Raw genomic sequence first — 18396 nt, forward strand, 5'->3', positions numbered from 1 at the left:
AACCTGCAACCATGTGATCATATAAGACATGTGGAATATTAAATGGACTCTCCAGTGCCAGGAAAACAAACCGTTTTCCTGGCACTGCAGGTCCCCTCTCCCTCCCACCCCCCATCCCAGGTTGCTGAAGGGGTTAAAACCCCTTCAGTGACTTACCTGTATCCAGCACCGATGTCCCTCGGCGCTGGTTCAGGGTCCGCCCAAGCTTCTCCCCTGCCGATGTCATCCGGCAGGGGAGACCTATTGCACATTTGTGGCTGGCGACAGCGCACATGCATTAGATCTCCCCATAGGAAAGCATTGAAAATGCTTTCAATGCTTTCCTATGGGGATTTCAGCGACACTGGATGTCCTCACATAGCGTGAGTAGTCCAGCGACGCTATAGCATAGAAAATCTGTGCTATAAACCCGGAAGTGCCCTCTAGTGGCTGAAAACTGCAATATTTAAGGGTAGTGGTAGTTGGCACCCAGACGACTCCAATGGGCAGAAGTGGTCTGGGTGCCTGGAGTGTCCCTTTAACACTGCACAGTGAGACACAACAGAGAGAGATTTTAAGAAGACAGCGAGGGGGTTACTGACTCAGATAGAAAGACATAAGTCAGAACAAAGATAATAATTAGCCGTTGAGATAAAAAAGGCATTTCCAAGGACAGAAACACAGTTTAAAGAATGAGATAATCTGTTATGCAAAATGTAACTCTAGTTAACATACAAAACAAGACATTCAGGAATTTAGAACGAAAAAAAGTTGAAGGAATGGCAAATTGAAAAGGAGAGGAATGTCCTGGAAATAAGGTATCTGGGTATCCTCAATTCACAAACAGTTAAAATGAAATTAACAGGTTTAGTATCCAAAGTGGAAGAATAATTGGTTTTGTCAGATTTTCCAGTTCAACTGTTTTGCCCTGAAATTTGAAAATTATTTTGAATTGGTGACAGTTCTCACTTGAGTGAATAACCCTGAGTGCATAGGTGTGTACCCTATTGATTTTAAATTGTTCTAATTAAAGGTTTGAATAGGAATTGACTTACACACTCCAAAAATTTACTGTAATAAACGCCATTGAAACAGAAGTAACATAAAACATACAATTCCTCCCTCCCCCCAGATTTTCAAGGTTTACTCTCACGGTGGACCATGCGATAACAATAGGAGAAGAAAAGAAAAAGTGGATTAAATGTAAAAAAAAAAGCTTCCTTTGTTGATGGATACAATTCTGCACATCTATAGGCAAAGCCTGAGACAACTCGTTCCCATTGAGAAGACGTTCCTGGAAACACAATCCGAATTCCCAAAGCAGGGAGGGGCAGTACGGGAATCGAGGATAAAAAATAAACAACTATAATTAAAAAAATAATTACTATGATGACCAGGAAAGAAAAAAAACAAAAAACACCCAAATAGATCTACCTCAAAGAATTACAGCTATTATAAACTTAAAGTAAAAAAAAAGTAAAATCTTAAGATAAAAGAATGATGATATATAATTCTATTTTACTCGAGGCTATAGATATAGTTAAATGTAATTCTAGCCCAGCACATTTATGGCAAGGCAATGCGACCTTAAATTTCACTAGATGAGTATGTACTGTGATTTAATGTAATTTTAATATATTTTTTAAAAAATAAATAATTTATGTTGAATTATTCTATCCATAGCATTATAATAAAGTGTCACTAAAATTGTAATTCTTTATCCAGAATGTAACCTTTTTTCAGCTATGTGACCCAGATAGGGTTACTATAGCCACCATTTTTCCACAAAACACATAGTTTCTTCATATGTACGTCCAGTTGTCTGGTTACAATTACATGTCTGTTAGTCCACCCATTGTACAGCGCTACGGAATCTGATGGCGCTATATAAATAATAAAATAATAATAATATGAAAATTGCTTCCCTGCAATATGCAGAATGCATATTTTACAGGATTCCCAACTGATGAATCTGCAATATTTGAATTTTACATACTACAGGGCAGCCAAAAATAGGGACTATCCATCCTAAATAGGGACAGTTGGGAAGTATGCTACTTTGTCTTATTATACATTTCCATTGCATTGGTACACTAACACAGTCAAGTTACATATGTCATAAATATGATATCTTTATAAAACACTCAGAAGGGAAAGAGTGGCTTTAAATATATCCCTTAATACAAAGAACTATGCTTCTAAGATAAATGTAAATATCATCAAATACTCTCCAGAAAACAAAATATAAATAATATGACCAGTACTCATACAAAAACAGGGTATGGAGAGACTATATAATAACAGAGACAATATCCACCTGGGTGCTATTCCTCACTGGTACTCCCTCTAGTACCAACATAAACATCAATATTCTATGAAAGGGAATGCACACTATGTGGCGGAACCCGCCTCGCCACTGGGCATTGAAGAGGCCTGGCTGCCCACCTCCTACCTGCTGACTATGGCCCCTGGTAAATTTGTACGTTTGAATGCAATATTTGGGCATGTGGCATTTTATATTGCTGCTACTGGCCCTTTAAGGGTCATCCGTGGACATATTATGACTTTTAGGAACAATGCCCCTTTAAGACTGTGTAGCAGATTGCATCCAGGCTGTCTTAAATATTATGTATGTTTCTGTGTGTTCGGTTAAATTGTATATGTGTATGCAGCATTCACCTGATTGTTCGGTAGAATCACTCCATTCATTATATTGAGTGAAACTACCGAACAACCAGACCGCCCAGGAATAAGTGTGCCTCCAATTACCATTTGCAACAATGTTGCAAACGGGTAATTGGCAATCTATGTAATGTGTTCTTTGTCCTCTGGGGGGCCGCCATTCGGGAAACAAACACGTGGCGGCGGCCATCTTAAACTCCCGAACAGCGGTGTTTTGCCGTCGAGTGTCTGGAACTAAAATCGGACACTCGACTAGGCAAACACCGCTGAGACCTCCAGACTTCCAGCAATTCGTGTAGAAACTACCGAACGGCCCGCCGTTCGGTAGAAAGAACCCCACGAACAAGGGGATTCATTTGAATCCTCCCCAAGCTCCATAACCCAGGCAATTCGTGTGTTTTCATTCCCTTTTCTGTGACCGACTGCAGGGCCAAGATACATGGAACTATTTTCGGATACTTTTGCCATGCGGTCGGTCAAAACTTTAACCCTCCATGATTCCCGAACCCCTGGTCCGATCTGGGTGATTTTTGGAGATGTGTCTCACCCAGATCAGGGCTACCAGGGGATGTAACATTTAAAGGGGTACCCCTATGTTTAGGGGTACATCCAGAAACCCAGGGAATTTGTGTCTGGAATAATGGGATTATGTGTCACACTAAGAGGAGGAGATGTGTGGGAGGTAACTGGTACATTATTGGCTGTGGTACTAATTGTTGTGGATCCCTCCCTTGCATGGGAGAATGTCTTAAAAGGAGGTTGTGTGAATAAATCTTCAGTTCCTGCTTAACCCTCAAAGTAAAGTGTCGTCTCATTATTGGGGAAGGATTTATTGTATGCTGTTCCAGTTTGACTGCTAGGAGTCTAAACCTATTTGTATGGTTTTGCCTATTCAGCTGTTTATAGCATTCATATGCTTGAGAGTACTCATATGCTTCTCCGGTTCGGTGATTGTGGTGTCTGCCAGAGTGCTTGGAGTCCTCAGGAAACGCTAGGAGCATCCTTTAACGGAGGTACCCAGTCGGGGTGCCCGTCGATCCGTTACACACCAGAACCCAAAAAAATATATACAATTATTTAATGAACCAACAATTGGTTAAACATGTATATTACAAGAAAATACAAAATGACAATAAACAGGCAAACAAATAATCACCAGTAATAATTTACCAGAGTTCTCACAAGCCTAATAGGGCAGAAACATGAAAAAATAACCCCCCCCCCCCAACATTTCGGCACCAACTGGCTGCCTTTTCAAGGGCGTTTATCAAAACGTCTGTTTATTGTCATTTTGTATTTTCTTGTAATATACATTGTAACAACCAATTGTTGTTTCATTAAATAATTGTATATATTTATTTTTGGTTCTGGTGTGCATTCTCTTTCATATAACATTAGTACTGACCAGTGGCATGAAATTTCATGTAGTTATATAACAAAACCACTCAAACCATGTTGAGGTAATAAACATGCAGGTGATATCTAGGACAAAATAAGCAGGTAGATTTTATTGATGAAGAAAAAGTTGCTGACAGAAAAATAAATGCATTAATAAATGAACGAGACATGTATGTCAATAAATACAAACTCCACATATCTGTGTATAATACAGTATATACAATCAGAAAATACAGCTATTTCATCTAGACTTTTTATTTTCTGCATAAAAAATGTTTTCAGACAAGTTAGTTTGGAACGTATGAAAATCTGAAACTTCTGTACAAATGTGTATAATATACAAGGAAATTGTGATCCATGCTAAAACAATGGTGACCAATAAAATTACCCCCAAATTTATAAATGAATAATTAATCAATCAAGCATGGGATATCAGCTAAATGATAACACAATTTATAATATCAGAACCATTTACAAGTAACATATTACCAGTTCTCTAGGTCGATTTACATATTTTCATAAGATATGATTGTAAACTAGTTGGCAAAACCCATACAACCTGTAAACAGGTTAATCTTAAAATATTATTTAAAGGGTTATTCAATAAATTCTGAATTTAAGTGTGTTGCGTCAAAATTGCTCAATTAAGGCAATTATAATTGAAATTGCTCTTCTGGACAAACATCCCCAAATTTTACAATTTGGATTTCATTCGCCTTATTTCATATGGCTTTATCTTAACTTAAACCTTAACATTACATTTCAGAGATTAGTAAATATACATGTTAAACAGGATTATACACAAAAATGAGAATTGTTTCATTGCATTGCTCGTCTTGCTGTATACGTGAACTAACATAGCTAACTCTATATAATAATGGGGTATAGTGTTCTAGTCCATGCGTTTATCTTCGTGAGTATATATTTTTTTAATTGTTCCATTTACATCTTTCATTTTCAGTTTTAACCAAACAATGATTAGATATTTTCTCTGTGCACACACCAAGCACATATTTTGATTACTTCATTTCCTGGTCTTTATCTCGCGAAATCCCAACTGACAGAGAGTGCATTGGCCGCAGAACGCAAAGCATACCCAGTCATCGCATACAGTGCCCTGTAATACAAAAACCCAGCGCAATTAGAGAATGAATGCTGTATATAACAAAACCTATACTATATCACTGTAGTCTATCTATACTGTCAATGGTCTGGTTCGGAAGGGGTGCTGACCAGTGCAGCAACCTCCATAGGATGGAATTCAGAATGCAAAGAAACAAACATACACACAAATCAAGGCAAAAAACAAGTGTATTGTTATTTACATGGAGCCACAGTCAAATACAAGTACAGATAACTGAATGTAACAGAAGGGCCTTTGGATACAGGGCAGCAGGGCCTCTGGATACAGGGAAGCAATGAACAAAGGAAGGCAGCAAGCTCAGGAACACTGGAAGGACTCAGGGAGGCAGAAAGCTCAGATATACAGACTATTATGTAGGACAAAAGGACCAGACCAACAACATTGTTAATGCTCTGACAAACAAGAAGGGATGAGGCCAAGGCTGGTGCATCTTTAAGGTGGCACAGGCGGCTGCCTTAGGGCGTACCAGCGCTTGATTAGAATGACCTGCTGGAGGTGGGCGCACAGAGCTCCCTCCTACCAGTCACTCAATGTAGCATGGTCGAGCGGAGCGGACTGCGTTACAGGAGCTTCTGTTTCCTGTACCAACTGGAATGACATTGAGAGAGCACTTCCTGTCAGTCCAGCCGTGTACACGAATAGGAAGCTCCTGTACCGCTGTCTCCTCCGCTCGGCCATGCTACAAGAAAGGTAATGAGGCATGCAAGGGAGCAGAAGGGAACACTAGGGGGAGGGGTATACTAAGAGACAGGGGAATTAAGGGAAGAGGACCAGTATGAGAGGGGGGTGAAGGACACTAAGGGACAAGGGAGGGGAGAGGAACAATAAGGGACATGGAGGGGTGGGGAGAGGAACACTAAGGACAGGAAAGAGAGGGGAGAGGACCACTCAAGGACAGGAAGGGGAGGGGAGAGGAACACTGAGAGACAGGGGAGGGGAGGATGAACACTAAAGGACAGGGAAGGGAGGGGAACAATAAGGGACATGGAGGGGAGGGGACAAAAACACTAAGGCACAGGGAAAAGGACCAACAGGGGAGGGGGAGAGGCACACTAAGGGACAGGGGAGGGGAGATTAACATCAAGGGACATGGAGGGGAAGGGAGAGGAACACTAAGGGACAGGGAAATGAGGGGATAGAAACACTAAGAGTCATGGAGAGGAGAGGAGAGGAGAAGAACACTAAGAGACCTGGAGTGGATGGGAGAGCAACACTAAGGGACAAGGAAGAGGACCACTGGGGTGGGGGGAGATGAACATTCGGGGCAGGGAAGGGAGGAACACTAAGGGACAGGGAAATGAGGGGAGAGGAACTCTAAAGGACATGGAGGGGAGGGGAGAGGAACACTAAAGGACAGGGAAAAGGACCACAAAGGGGAGGAGGAAAGAGGAAAACTAAGGGACAGGGGAGGGAGGGGAGATGAACACTAAAGGACAAGGGAGGGGAGAGGAACTCTAAGGAACAGGAAAGAGAGGGGAGAGGACCACAAAGGGACAGGAAGGGGAGGGAAGAGGAACACTGAGGGACAGAGAGGGGACCACCAAGGGACAGGAAGGGGAGAGCACCACTAAAGAACATGGAAGGAAGGGAAGAGGAACACTAAGGGACAGGGGAGGGAAGGGAGATGAACACTAAGGGACAAGGGAGGGGAGAGGACCACTAAGGGACATGGAGAGGTGGGGAGAGAAAGACTAAGGGACATGGAGCTGATAGTGGCACACAGGGGCTTGAGTGGGGGAGAAAGAAACACAGAGGTACATGAGGGGGTAGAAAGACACACAGATGGTGCTGGGGTTGGAAAAACAAAGGGACTGGGGGTGAAAGAGACACAGAGGGCCCGGAGAAGAGGAAAAGGGGGGAGTAAGAAACACAAAGGGGAGTTGTAAGAGATACACATGGAAGATGTAAGACACACAATGGGGAAAAATGGGGCATAAGATACACTAAAGGGGGTAAGACATTTAAAAGAGGGGAAAAGACACAAAAGAGGGGTTAAGAGACATACAACTGAAGATGCTTTTTTTTAAAGGTGGGTTGTGCCAAAATCATCTTTGCTTGTGTACCCAAAGATCCTTGCACTGACTCTGGATGAGGCTCAACAAAATAGGGAGAAGATAATTGCAAAGTAAGGCCAGCTGGGAACAGTGGCACTGTGAGGTACTGTCCAAGACTGAGACTAAACAGAATCATAACATATACTCTCTGACGAAGGAATGTCTTTTTGTAGTTATGACTGTACTTCTTAAAACTTATTATATTTCATATTTTGTTTAGACGGTCCATGTAATAGAATACATTAGCATCTTTGGTATGTTTTCAGTTTTGAAAAAGCTTGTTTCTACAGGTTGTATTTCTGTTTTTGGCACTTAAAGAGAAACAAAAATATGTAGAAAATACTTCTATAACAGAAGTTACTAATTGTGACGAGAGCAATCTCGCTACATTGCATTGGAGAAGCCTGGTTGCCCACCTGCTGCCTTTGGACTATGGCCCTGGGAGATTGGGCCCTTTAAAAACAGTATTCGGCCATACCAGAGTGTATGTCACTCATTCTGGCCCTTTAAATACAGTGGGGTCATTCGGTACTTGCCCTGTATGAGCGGTGATACCACAGATAGCAATGCCATGGAGCCCATTCATATAATGAAAGACTATGGGAAAGACTTTAGCTCCATGGCAATTGAACTGTATGTGTGTGGTCTGAGCACCATTCGATAATGTGCGCTCAGGCCTAAGCTATCTGGGGATATGTTTCATGTATATGTTTTATGTAGTAATTGTAACATTGTGTAATTTTATGTATTTTTGCAACCATGTGCTCAATGGAGTCTGCCTCTATCCCTGGATATAATTGGATTATTTTCCCATTGTCTCCAGGACAGAGGGCTCTGTAAAACCGGTCTGGGCCAGATAGCCATGTGCCAGCCAGGGCCCAAAAGATATTTTACTAACTTTTGAACCCCTGGTCTGATTTATGCCATTTTTTTAATATGTTGTTCCCCTGAATGGATTGATTGTGGATATGTAATTTTTATGTGAATGTGATGTATGGTTTTAGAGTTCTGAAAGTTGGGTAGAAAGTATGTTTAATTATATGTATAATTGAGTTTCCTCTCAGGATAAGGGGAGGGAATATGTGGGATGTAACTGATATGTGATTGGTTGTTTTATACCTCCCTGTGGGCGGTCCTGTATTTGAAAAGACTGTAATAAAAACTAGGCTGGGTGTGCCAGCACCTCAGACCACTGCTTGACCCTCAACACGGAGCCTTGTCTCGTTCTTGGGGGGATTCACTGTATGCTGTTGGAGACTGATTGCCAGGAGTGTAAGCTGATGTATGCTTTTCCTGTTGGTCTGCTAGCAGCTATTCGTGAGGTTCCAGTTTGGAGTGCTATTTTGTATCCAGTTCGGGAGTTTGGTGTTCTGCAGTAGCTGTGCCTGTGTCTCAGAAAGGGGATTATCACCTAAACGGATTTTAACCCCTTGTCTGCTGAAACGGTCCGTAACAATTGGTGGCAAGCGGCGGGATCGTTCCTACAGCCAGATGAACAGCTACAGGAGGCACCATTTCTTTGGATTGTACAATTTGAGGGCAACGCATGTCTCAGTACAGCGACCCTGACAGCACAAGCATGGAACCAGCAGTGAAGTATGATGAGGGTGTCATCGATGACCAACAGCAGCACTCGCCAAAATCTGAGGCTACTTTAGAAGCCAAGATCCAAGGGACAAATGTTCCCGATAAGAGCAAGCTTAGCAAATGGAGATAAACATATACATAATATGCAATTCTCAGGAGATTGTCTTTATGTCAAGAGGTTATTGTGTAGAACTTACAGATGCCTACGTCCTTGCAGCAGTCAAACGCGTCGGAATGCTATTGGCTGCTTTTGACATATGAGAGCTGATTGAGTAAGACATTTCGACCTGCCAAGACAGCATATTAAACTTACATTAATAAGTATATAAATGCAAAATAAAAACAGCAGAACACAAATTCATAGCTTGCAGTAAATACCTTCAAACAAATCAGCCCTTCTAAAAGTTTCTCATTTAAAGCACAAGTTATTCTGTCTTTAGAACAGGGGTAGGCAACCTTTGGCACTCCAGATATTGTGGACTACATCTCACCTGAAGCTTTGTCAGCATTATAGTGGTAAGAGCATTCAGGGAGACATAGTCCAGAACATCTGGAGTACCTAAGGTTGCCTCCCCCTGCTTTAGAGTACGTCTGTGACAGAACTAGCTGCTCATTATCCATGTTTCCCAATAAGGGAGATAAAGGCTTTCAAGCCAGATGTATTATTTTCAGAAATTGTTTATGTTAATAACTAGCAGAGACGAATCCAATACATTCTCTAGTTGATTTTTATGTAAACTTGTTCGAGTTTGGCCTCTTTACCACTTGGATCTGTCAAGTATATTTTGTTTGCCAATTGCTTGATGTTTTTTCCGTTTTCATATTGTCAAGTGCTCCAGAACATGTTGCAACTATATAAATAATAATAATAATAATAATATAACTGATTATAAATATTATACAGTGGTATTTACTAAAGTGAAAATTGCCTGTAATTCTAGGGAAATTCTCAGTGACTTTAAAAAATGTAACCAAAATAGATAAAATGGAAGCATAGATGACGTGGACATTTTTTCCAGTACAGCTATTTTTGACCCTACGTTTAAAATACACATTCAGTTCCTGATAATTCTCACTTTATTAAATAGCCCTGTTGGTATTCATTACATACAACTGTTTAAATGACTGTTTTTACATTGCTGTTTGCTTGCACCAGGAAACAGATGAAGGACTAGCCATCTGCTCAACACAAAACCTGCGTGATTATTTTAGATATTAAAAGAAGGAATGTACGATTAAAGGGAATTCTCAGTAGGATAGAAAGTCATGACCTGGAACAGAGAGATTTAACACTGTAATGAGAGTTGTATGAAGAAACAGAGCAGAAATGTAAAGAGTAAACAGTGAAATGGAATTAATTGAAAAATAAATTGCAAGCTTATGTCAAAAAGTGCAGTGCGCGGGGACAATTCTTCAACTCAACTATAGGAATAGATTGGCAATTTGTACTTAAAGTTTTTATTTTTATCGGTTTATTACAATTCTCTTAAAGAATCAAATACATAAAATGTAATTCTAGCTAAATACAATAGTAGGATAGTAGCTGTTATTGTCTTGATAAATCTCCCCCTGTGGGTTCTATAAGAATGAATGAAAGGTTAAGAACAGGAAGAATAAAGGTGAAGGTACTTATTTGTGACCTTTCTCATGATGAGAAATACGTGGGTTTCGATAGGGAGCCAATTGTATTTGTAAATAAGGGTACTTTCAACCCATAACACAACAAAATGACATGTCACACTATCATTGTTGTAGAAACCAACATAAAAACCTGTGGGAGGGATAGGAATTCACTAAGAAAATCTAACCCAGATACCATACCTCAAACCACAGAATTTTGCACAGGAAAAAATACATAGTACAGCATAAACAACATATATACAGGTATGAAACACACAATACACTATCACTATGGGGATTTTTCACTTAACAGTGATTGGTAGTGAAGTTTAAACCTGAGTCTGCAAATCGTGCAAGAGTCAATTGAGGTTAGTGAAAGGGCTCGATCTCCTGTTTTGCGCATGCCATTAGTGTCGCCATTACTTTGTCTGTCGACTGCACTGCACACCTACCTAGGGGCAAAGAATTCCATTTCCAGAAATTTGAAGAAGGTGGCGCCTATAAAGAAGACCCAAAGGGACCGGTACTCCACTAGTAAAGGTAAGTATTGCCGATCCCAGGATCCGAAAATTGTTGGGAAGTGGGGGGCAGGCACTAGGGGGTACTGATACCCAGATCAGGCAGGTACAATGTATCACTTTAATGTGAGTTGGGTATTAGTGGTGACACTGTCAGTGTTTCAGTCAGAGAACTGTGTCTACACCATAGAACATACATTAGTTCACAAAAGTAATTATATTGGGGAGTGAATATATTTTAAAAAAGCTGAAAATAGGAAATGAAAGATATAGAAGGAGAATGTACAGAATGGAATTAATTATAGAAATTGGAGTAAAAGGAAAACATATGCACATATTCCATTAGCCGCTTTTATGCCCCCAATTCAACATGTTGAATGTCTTAGATTGAGGCTTCAGTCACCACTGCACTGCTTCTGATTCTTCTAGTTCCTGGAGTCTACGGGTATTATACATGTATTATACAAAGAGCAGCACTATACAGGAAGCGCTGACTGTCCCGGGATATTTTACACAGACCTGTACTATACAGAGAACATCACTATACAGGGAGCACTGACTATTCTGGGATATTATACAGACACAGACCTGTACTATACAGAGAACATCACTATACAGGGAGCACTGACTATTCTGGGATATTATACAGACACAGACCTGTACTATACAGAGAGCAGCATGATACAGGGAGCACTGACTGTCCCAGGTTATAATACACACATACCTGTACTATACAGAGAGCAGAACTATAAGGGGCACTAACTATTCTGGGATATTATACAGACACAGACCTGTATTATACAGAGAGCAGCACTATACGGGGAGCACTGGCTATTCCGGGATATTATACACACAGACCTATATTATACAGAGAGCAGCACTTTACAGGGAGCACTGACTGTCCCAGGATATTATACACCAACCTTTATTATACAGAAAGCAGCACTATACAGGGAGCACTGACTGTACCAGGATATTATGCACATAGACCTTTATTATACAGAGAACATCGCTATACAGGGAGCATATCCTGGGATATTATACACACAGACCTGTATTATACAAAGAGCAGCACTGCAGTATTATACAGACAGCTTAGCATAATAACCTATGTTTTAATCTCTAGACTACTAGTACCTGTTAACAACCTCTCCCAGATGTGTGTAACAGGGCTGGGCAATGCAGGCTTAAGGGGCAACTCACGCAGGTGATTCAGCGGTAAAGCGCACCAGCCCTATAAGTCATATATATACAGGTATAAAGTAAGCACACAGGCTCAAAGACAGACAAGTTCACTGACACACACAATTAGGCTCACTGTCAGACAAAACTCTCTGACTCACACACAAGCTTACTACAGACAAAATCACATGTATAGACACAGAAGGCTCACTACAAACAAGCTCAGTGACACACACAAGCTTACTAAATACAAGCTCACTGACACACACAAGCTCGCTGACACACACAAGTTCACTAAATACAAGCTCACTGACACACACAAGCTCACTACAGACAAGCATACTGACACACTAGCTCACTACAGACAAGCTTACTGACACACTAGCTCGCTACAGACAAGCTCACTGACACACACAAGCAGTGCAATCTTAAGAGCGTTATGGCAACCCGGGCAAAGCAGTGCACTACAGCCCTTCCTACACAACAACTTTATTGATTATCGATAAAAATAAGCTTATATTTCTTGGTACCTCCAACAAATGCAATACATACATACAATACATACACAAAGACTGCTGAATACAGTCACAGACTGCTGAACATATTCACACACAGACTGCTGAATAGACTCACACACCGACTGCTAAATATACGCACACAGACTGTTGAGTAAACACACACAGATGGCTGAGTATGCACACACAGACTGCTGAGTACATTCACACAGACTGCTAAGTACACACACATACAGACTGCTGAGTACACACACATACTGCTGAGTACGCACAGACTGCTGAATACACACCCACACACATACAGAGTGCATACACACAGTACACTGAATACACACACGCAAACAGTGTGTGAAGAGTTCTGTGTATGTGTGTGTGTGGGGGGGTGCAATGTGTAAAGAGTGCTGTGTGTGTGACAGGTGATGTGTGTGTGGGGGGGTTGCAGTGTATGAAGAGTGCTGTGTGTGACTGTGTGTGTGTGGGGGGGTGCAGTTTGTGACAAGGCCAGTTTGTGATGGGTGCTGTGTGTGTGTGAATGTGTGAGGGGTGCTGAGTGTGTGTGAGGAGTGATGTGTATGTGTGTCAGAGGTGCTGTGTGTGAGGGGTGCTGTTTGTGTGTGAGGGGGGCTTTGTGTCAAGGGTGCTATCTGTGCGAGAGAAGGGTGACGGGTGCTATGTGTGCGTGAGGGGTGCTGTGTGTAAGTGAGAAGTGCAGTGTGTTTATGAAGGGTGCTGTGTGTGTGAAAGAGGGGCTGTGTGTATAAGAGAGGGGTGTAGTGTGTGACGGGTGCTGTGTGTGTGTGAGGAGTGCAGTGTCTGTGTGTAATGGGTGCAGTGTGTATGCATGAGGGGTTCTAAGTGTGTGAGGGGTGCTAAGTGTGTGTGAGTGGCACTGTTTGCTGGGGTGCTTTGTGTCAGGGGTGCTGTGTCCTGGTGGTCTACAGACAAGCTCACGGACACACACACACACACACACACACAAGTTCACTACAAACAAGCTCACTAACTCACACACACACACACAAGCTCACTACAAACAAGCTCACTGAGAAACACACAAGCTTTCTCACTAGCAGGCACACACACACCTGAGGATATCAAGCATACCTGGCACTGAAGGCTGTTGCTGGGAGGTCTTCTGGCCTCTTCCAACTGCAGCAAGGTCTTCTGCTTAAAAGTGGGGGCGGGGCTTGTCGATCTGGGTGATACTTTAATTGAGGGGGTGGAGCCTGTGTCAGCAAAGCAGAGCAGGAGCCTGTGTGCAGGGGAAGCTGCTGGGAAATCGGAAGGGATAATGTCAGTGCTCCCTCTGGCACCCAGCAGCCCCCAGCATCTCTCCCACAGCTTCCAGCACCTCTCTCCAGCCCCTAGCATCTCACAGCACCACTCTCCTGAATTCCCTCGGACTGTAACAGGCTGTTACAGTCCAAGGGAACATAATAAAAGCACATGGCCAGCAAGTTGCCGGGACTGTCCCGGGAGGGTGATTTACCCGTGACAGACTCCAGCTTGGAGTCAGTTGGACAGTTGGAAAGTATGATATTGGGTTTGACTGTGTGTGAGTGTGGAGTGATTGGCCCTGCTTGGGGTCACTTCCTTAACCATGACAATCCCCTGTCTGGCATACTATCCTAACACGGTAAGCGGGAGCAAGAGTACTCCCTGACAGATATAAAACCAAACTGAACTGTAAGCATAAAACAAAAGAAAGGGTGCGCCTTAAATGCAAAAAATATATATAAAATGTATACATAAAATAGTTAAATAACTACAAACTCCCTTTTATATAGGTGTGCTGTCTGTTTATCATATACCCCCCATATTTGTGGCATTTTTAGCGCTGATCCTATTTTGACTTTGAACTGTAAGCATAGCTTATTATGAGAATCTTTGTGTTCAGTTACTGTAGCCTTAAATTTTAATTCACTTTGAATTCCCAACATTTCTCTCATTAGTGAACAACCCTGAATGAATTGGTGCAACATAATACAAGGTATTCAAGTGCAATCTAGCTGTTTCTAAATAACCAAATCAACCAAGTTGGAGTTTTGGACAATTTCAATAGCTAATGCTATGGATATTGTGTCTATTTTATATATGCAACATCAAATAAATGTAATCAGAAACAGCAAAACTGGCAGAATTATTATCATTATTATCAGAATTTCTATAGCGCCAACATATATAGCAGCGCTGAGCAATTAAAGAATGGCAGTGCAGTTCTGACAGCAATAATTAACATACAAATTTACCACGGCAACACTCCGAATCTCACGAGAGTGAACTCTCACCTCAGGGCTTTCCCACCGGACCACCAGGGATTGCCTTGCACTGTCCCCTCTCCCAGGCAAAGGTAAACAGAAAGGAGGGATATTAAAATTATCATTTTTTTTTTAATTAAAAAAAAAATAAAAATATATATATATATATAATCTAGAATTGAACCTAAAAAGTTTGGGAACCACTGCTAAAAATATATAATATTCAGCAGTCACATTTGGCACACATGTAAAAAAAATAATTATATATATATATATATATATATAGAAAATAAAGATTCAGAGCACTCCAAAGGGCTTGGTGAAAAAATACTTTATCTGTGTAGAAAGATCAACGTTTCGACCCGCAGGTCTTTATCAAGATCTTGATAAAGACCTGCGGGTCGAAACGTTGATCTTTCTACACAGATAAAGTATTTTTTCACTAAGCCCTTTGGAGTGCTCTGAATCTTTATTTTCTACATAACAACGCTCTGCAGCACCAAGGCATTTTTTTTGAATAAGAAAAGCAAGTAAGGTAGAGTGCCAGACTCCGAATTTGTTTATATATATATATATATATATATATATATATATATATATATATATATATATTAGTTCTCATATATATATATATATATATATATATAAAATTATTTTTTTTACATGTGTGCCAAATGGGACTGCTGATTATTATATATTTTTAGCAGTGGTTCCCAAACTTTTTAGGTTCAATTCTAGATTGTATACATGTACAGCACTGCAGCATATACAGCATATATATATATATATACACAAGAAAAGCTTTTTGTTAAAGGAAGCACAACATTTGCAATGATTGAATCCTTATGCAAAGGCAATTGAGAAAGAAAACCAGTATGCATTAACATATTAATGACAGATGCTGTTTTGGGTTTGCCATGATATCATAGGATTAGCCTAACATCTTGTTTAAAGGGGTTAAGCTTGAAATAGGGCCCCTTTTATTGGGGGCTACTCCTCTACCTAACATTAAGCAGAGCCCGAGGCTAGCGCCAGATTCTTTCTTTTTCAAATAAACACAACATTCCAGTAAAAGTGATCTTAGAGCAGGGAGGGGCAGTGGTGAAATGGGGAAAGAAAAACAAAATAGATGCAAAAAAAAAATCATTACTATGATGGATCAGAGTAAAAACTCCATAATAAACCTGACTTTAAAAAAAAAAAAACTGAAGGAGGTACAGTTTAAAAGCTAATATAGGCAAAAAAGTAAAAACATGGTAAGAAGGTGGTACTATTTTTCTTTTGCCTGAGGCTAGGGCTATATTAAATTATAAAACTAACCTTTAACACACCCATGACAACTTAATTACACATCAATAGTAGGAGATTGTTTTAGTAATGCATCGAATGATCATTAAATAATTGTTTTTTACATTAAAAAACATAATAAATCCAGACAATTACATACAGTTGAGGTCATCGGAAATTGGAAAACTAACGCTTCTGGGATCGCTATAGTTTAACAAATCTGTCACATCAATGTAATTTCGGATAATATATTAAAGGGGCACTGTATTCACCAGAACGACAACAGCTTAATCTAGTTGTTCCTGTGAGTCAGGGGCGGGCTGGGCCGGGGGGCAGGGAGGCAATTGCCCCCCAGGCCGCCCGAAATTCTTTTAGGACCGGCCGCGGCGGGCCGGCCCTTTAAATGCTGCAGCCGCCGAGCGCTCTGTAAAGAGCGCTCAGACGGCTGCAGCTGCTTCTCCCCTCCCTCCCCTCCCCTGTAGGTGGCCGAGCTGAACTCCGGTCCGCGGTCCCGGCGGAGTGATGGGAAGGTGCACACTGAGTGTGCACTTCCTGTCAGTCCGGCCGGGTACAGGAAACAGAAACTCCTGTTCCGCGCGGAACAGGAGTTTCTGTTTCCTGTACCCGGCCGGACTGACAGGAAGGTGCACACTGAGCACCTTCCTATCACTCCGGCCGGGACCGCGGACTGGAGTGCAGCTCGGCCACCTACAGGGGAGGGGGTAAGAAGAAGGGGAAGGGGGGGAGAGTAAAAAGAGGGGAAGGGGGGAGAGTAAAAAGAGGGGAAGGGGGGGAGAGTAAAAAGAGGGGAAGGGGGGAGAGTAAAAAGAGGGGAAGGGGGGAGAGTAAAAAGAGGGGAGGGGGGAGAGTAAAAAGAGGGGAGGGGGGAGAGTAAGAAGAGGGGAGGGGGAGAGTAAGAAGAGGGGAAGGGGGGGAGAGTAAAAAGAGGGGAGGGGGGAGAGTAAAAAGAGGGGAGGGGGGAGAGTAAAAAGAGGGGAGGGGGGAGAGTAAGAAGAGGGGAGGGGGAGAGTAAGAAGAGGGGAGGGGGGAGAGTAAGAAGAGGGGAGGGGGGAGAGTAAGAAGAGGGGAGGGGGAGAGTAAGAAGAGGGGAGGGGGGAGAGTAAGAAGAGGGGAGGGGGAGAGTAAGAAGAGGGGAGGGGGGAGTAAGAAGAGGGGGAGTAAGAACAAGAGTGGGGAGTAATTAGAAGAAGGGGGTAATTAGAAGAAGGGGGTAAGAAGAAGAAGGGGGGGTAAGAAGAAGGGGGTAAGAGGAATGGGGTAAGAAGAAGAATGGGGTAAGAAGAAGAATGGGGTAAGAAGAAGAAGGAAGGGGTAAGAAGAAGAAGAGGGGGTAAGAAGAAGAAGAGGGGGTAAGAAGAAGAAGAGGGGGTAAGAAGAAGTAGGAGGGTTAAGAAGAAGAAGGGGGTAAGAAGAAGGGGGGAGTAATAAGAAGAAGGGGTAAGAAGAACAGGGGGGGGAGTAAGAAGAACACAGGGAGGAGGGGGGGTTAGAAGAACACAGGGGGGGTGAGAACACACAGAGGGAGGAGTGAGAAGAACACAGGGAGGGTGGAGGGGGGATGAGAAGAGCACAGGGAGGGTGGGTGAGTGTGAGAAGAGACCGCTAGGGGAGGGTGGGGGAGAGGAGAGACCACTAAGGGGCAGGGGAGAGCTAGAAGGGACAGCTCTATAGGACAGGGGCAAGACAGGGAGCTCTTTAACACTACGCGCACACACACACACACAATGCATCCCTATACATACACAGAAACACACAATGCATCCCTATACATACACAGAAACTGAACATGCTTCCCTTACACACAGAGAAACACACAATGCATCCATTACACTCACACACAATGCAACCCTTACACACAAAGACAATGCATCATTTGCACACATACACAGAAACATACAATGCAAACCCTTACACACACATGCAAACACACACACTGTTTTTCTTACATACACACAGAAACACAATGCATCTCTTACACTCAATGCACACACATACAGACACACACCTTGCATCCCTTATGCATACAAACACAGATTCACACAATGCATCCCTCACACACAACCAGAAACACATAATACATCCCTTATACACAAATACACACTGCTTCCACTACACACAAACACACTGCATCACCTGCACAAACTGGTATCC

At 42.0% G+C, this 18396-nt stretch overlaps 1 protein-coding gene across 6 annotated transcripts in view; it reads right to left on the reverse strand.

Annotated features, from left to right (window-relative positions):
- Nucleotides 1–4877: 4877 nt before the first annotated feature.
- Nucleotides 4878–18396, reverse strand: part of LOC134578179 (cornifelin homolog) — a 63164-nt gene continuing 49645 nt past the window's right edge. For 3 of the 6 annotated variants that reach the window (XM_063437195.1, XM_063437192.1, XM_063437194.1), the window contains exon 5: nucleotides 4878–5176. The gene's annotated coding sequence lies outside the window, so the exon portion shown is untranslated. Of the gene's footprint in view, nucleotides 5177–13895; nucleotides 13951–18396 lie in introns of those variants that run through there. The other 3 variants (XM_063437193.1, XM_063437197.1, XM_063437196.1) reach the window with 3 other exon arrangements.

The sequence above is a fragment of the Pelobates fuscus genome, chromosome 11 (assembly GCF_036172605.1).
Source record: "Pelobates fuscus isolate aPelFus1 chromosome 11, aPelFus1.pri, whole genome shotgun sequence".
NCBI classification, from domain to species: domain Eukaryota; kingdom Metazoa; phylum Chordata; class Amphibia; order Anura; family Pelobatidae; genus Pelobates; species Pelobates fuscus.